The sequence below is a fragment of the Brassica oleracea genome, chromosome C4, assembly GCF_000695525.1.
Source record: "Brassica oleracea var. oleracea cultivar TO1000 chromosome C4, BOL, whole genome shotgun sequence".
Lineage (NCBI taxonomy): Eukaryota > Viridiplantae > Streptophyta > Magnoliopsida > Brassicales > Brassicaceae > Brassica > Brassica oleracea.
The window spans coordinates 45,133,876-45,138,404 of record NC_027751.1 but is presented as its reverse complement, the minus strand read 5'-3'; the positions used below and the strand labels follow the sequence as shown (position 1 = coordinate 45,138,404).

Below are 4,529 nucleotides of genomic sequence, written 5' to 3'. Positions count from 1 at the left end.
AAGGGACAAAGAAGCTGCTTTCATTCTATTTTGGCAGTTTTCTCTTTATTAAATAGGAAAAACTAAATTAATCTAAACTTTAAACAGTAAACACTAAAACCTAGAACCGCATTTTCTGTTTTTAAAAATAAATACATTTTGGATTTAAAATCTATTTATTTTTTTATTTTTATTAATATTTTTTTTATTTTAATATATTTAAATTATTATATATTAATAGATATTTATCTTCATACCTTTTAATGAATTTTATTTTTTAATTTCAATTGTATGTATAATTCTTGGAATAAAACTTGTTTTCTGTCCTATATATCCTACAGAAAAAGGCAAAGTTAAAGAGTGACATAAAGTTCCAGAATCTTTGGACGAAGATGATGAACCCTACAAAAGCTAATAATATCTTTTTGGGAGTCCCGTTCGTTTGGGGTTTTATGATGATGAACGTTGGTTTAGGAAAAAACCCAACAAGTGAAATCAAAATAGGAATAGTTCTTGATCTCCAAACTCCTTTTTCCCAGATCTGCCTCACTTCCATTAATATGTCGTTGTCTGATTTCTACGAAAATCATTCTAATTACACCACAAGACTTGCGATTCATATAAGAGATTCCTTGGAAGATCCTGTTCAGGCTTCAGCTGCAGGTTAGGTTCTTTTCTCTGTCTCTCTTGTTTTGCCTCTCCGCTGTTGCTGTTGAATGAAACGTTAGTACTACCACCTACTTACGAACTAAGGCCAGGTTTACGGCCAGAGTTAATTAAACCAATTTCTTAAATGAATTTCAGTACTTTCTGTTATAAGTATTTAGCCATATATGAACGGCTATTCTCAACCTTTTTAACTTCTCACAAAACTACAAGAATATTCAACAAAAAAGGTTTTCAAACTCCAACTTTGTTTTCTTGGTGGGTGCAAAATATAGCCGATTTAATTTTGTTACTTATTAAAGAAAGTTCTTTGGTAGAATGGAAATAACTAGGAAATGGAGGTTTTCTTTTTCTTACACACATGGACTCACACTGTTCTAATTTTAATCGTATGTGATATGATAATATCTGTATGAACTTGTTTCGTTGGAAGAGAGATGAAACATTCTGTTGACTATTCAGAAAACGGAAGAAATATTATCTCCTGTGGTCTGTATTTATTAAAGAAAATTGTTGATGGACAATTAATATCTCCATTTTCATTTTATCTTTCAAGTGTTTGGAGTTAGATGGTCCTTCTTCCCCTACAAAAACATCGAACTAACGGATGGTAGCGATTAGATTATTGGCGTTTAGTAACAATTATTGAAAATGCTTTTTTTTTATCATTTATAACATTCTAGATTTTCAAAATCATAAAAAATTTCCTTGAATGTGTTTGGTTACATATGGTTATTAAAAAAATCTCTTTGAAATAGACAAAATTCATTTAAAATCATAATACATATAATAAGTAAATTTAAACATTATTTTAAAAAAGATAAACATAAAGTTTCATTGTCTAGTTAATATTCACTAATTAATTATCATAATTTATATTTACAAAATATTAAAATTAAAAATTTCTTGATAATTTATTTCTCGATTGCTAATATATCTAATCTACAACCTATTATTTTGGAATCAAACATTAATTTCTACAAAAAAGTACTTTTTCTAAATTGAAACTAGACATTCATACAAACTAAAAGTTAAAAAAATATAAATTGGTATTATACATATTATTTTTATTTCTAACTATACTGAGATAAATATTTAATATTGTACTATAATAATATAGTTTTTGACGTGCTTATCATTGTAGAATAAAATTATACTAATAATTTTTTGTTTAACTGCTATTTCATTCAATATTCAACTAATCATAAGTATTTCAACGCTATACTGATCATATGAGTGGCATAATAATACTTGAAACTGAAACCACCAGTTTCGGGAAATTATCACACCCGCATCCGCGTCTTCTACATCTAACCAACCAAAGTTCCTGTCGTACAGCTAGAGTGAAAAATTAATATCTAGTCCCACAGGAATAATGGATCGAAGCAGACAGAAAAAAAAAAAAAGAGAGGAGCCCATAGACATTATATTAGATTTGAGAACTTTGCTTTCCTTGAGTATTTGAAAATCAGTCCACTCTCCTTTGATACATATTATATACTTGTAATATAAAAACTATAAAATATAGATAAATGTGAATTTTTATGAATACAAATGTAAAAGTAGTGAATGTTGGATGCATTTATGTTCCAACCTGCAATAGACCACCAATAATAAATCCATAAAAATTCTGAACTTTTATGTAATCTATTTAAATGATGACAAACGATTATACATTAAAAAACGTAAATGCACATTTTTAGTATCATGTAAGTTTAAAATGGCTTCGCTATTGGCCAATTTTTTTTTTTTTGAATGAAGTTTAACAAACTGAGCTACAAAAAAATTAATAGCTTAGCGATTGACCAATTTCAAATCACACACATTTGCGTACTCTTGATTTTTTTTTTTAATATGGAATGAAATATAACTAAATACACATACTTTATTTTAGTTACTCTCTTTATACCTATTATTGAATTTCTTTTCTAAAATATAATTGAACTTGTTAACCTCTTTATCTATACATTGATAAACTCTACTCATAATCACAAAATAATTTTGATTTTTTTCTATTAACATGTTGATCCTTTTCAACAAAGAAAAATTAAAGAATGAAATGAAGTAAATATACAAAGAAACTCAGATACCCAAAACTATTTAAAATGGATCAAAGAAAAAAGATAAAGCAACAGTACATAAGAAACCTAGTTTGAGAACAATGTCTAGACTCAGAAAGTTATTGATGTATAACTTACTCATAATATTTTCATTTGTGTGTTTCTTGTGTTGCAAGCAGCTTTGGACCTAATCAAGAACGAGAAAGTGAGCGCCATCATCGGACCACGAAGCTCTCTGCAAGCCGAGTTTATGATTAGACTGGCCAACAAATCTCAAGTACCTGTCATCACATTCTCGGCAACAAGCCCTCTTTTGACATCTACCAAGACCCCTTACTTCGTCCGAGCCACTCTTAATGACTTATCACAGGTCAGAGCCATTGCGGCCATTGTCAAATCCTTTGAATGGAGAAGTGTTGTCGCAATTTATGTGGACAACGAATTCGGAGAAGGAATCATGCCATACTTGGCTGACGCTTTACAAGATTAGAAGTGTGATCTCACTGGAGGCTAGCAATGATCAGATTACAAACCAGCTTTACAAGCTCATGACAATGCAGACAAGGGTGTTTGTTGCCCACATGCCACCAAATCTTGGGTTTCGGGTTATTCAGAAAGCTAGAGATATTGGGATGATGGGGGAAGGGTACGTATGGATATTTACAGATGGAATGACGAATTGGATTAGCTCTACCGAACACGGTAGCAGCTTGGAGAATATGCAAGGGGTGTTGGGTTTGAGAAGCCGTATCCCCAACTCAAAAGAGCTTGGAAACTTCAGCTTGAGATGGGAGACAATATTTGGGCAGGCTAATGCAAAACCAAACGTTTTTGCGTTACGGGCGTATGATTCGATAACTGCATTGGCCATGGCCGTGGAGAAAGCGGACACAAAGAACTTACGGTATGATAAACTTATTAGCGCATCCTTAAATAACACGACGGATTTGGGGACACTAGGGGTCTCTCGCTACGGTCCAAGTCTTCTAAAGGCTCTGTCGGATGTAGACTTCAACGGTTTAGCAGGAAAATTTAAACTCGTTAACATGGAGCTCGAGTCATCAACTTTTGATATCATCAATTTTATTGGAAAAGAAGAGAGGATTATCGGATCCTGGACACCTACCAACGGACTTGTGAATGAAAATCCAACAAGTGAGAGGTTGGGTCCTGTGATATGGCCCGGGAAGTCGACAGTCATTCCGAGAGGATGGGAGATTCCAACGGACGGGAAGAAAATATTTAAAGTAGGTGTTCCATTGAAGAGAGGATTTTTAGGCTTTGTGGATGTAAAGCAAGCTGATCCGAGGAAGGCAACAATACCAACAGGTTACTCCATAGATGTCTTTGAAGCTGCTCTTAAAAGGTTGCCTTACTCTGTCATTCACCGCTACGTCACTTTCGATACTCCAAATCATAGCTACGACACTCTGGTAGAGCAAGTCCATAATGGGGTTAGTTCTCTTTTTCTTACAAATCCAAAATATAAATGTTGTTTGTTCATCCACTTCCATATTAAAAAAAGCGATCTCTATAATAAGATTATATAGCTCTATCTATTGATGTGTGTTTTCTAAAAAGATGATTAATAAATGAGACAGATGTTCGACGCAGCTGTGGGAGATATAACCATCAGAGAAAATAGGTTTTTGTCTGTTGATTTCACGTTACCATACACAGAGTCTGGTGTGTTTATGTTGGTACCAATGAAGGACAATGAAAACAATACATGGTTTTTTCTCCAACCATGGAGCTTAGACCTATGGGTCACTACCGCTTGCTTCTTCATATTCATTGGGTTTATTGTGTGGATTTTAGAACACA

At 32.8% G+C, this 4,529-nt stretch overlaps 1 pseudogene; it reads left to right on the top strand.

Annotated features, from left to right (window-relative positions):
- Nucleotides 1–349: 349 nt before the first annotated feature.
- LOC106339007 overlaps nt 350–4,529 on the top strand; it is a 23,444-nt pseudogene continuing 19,264 nt past the window's right edge.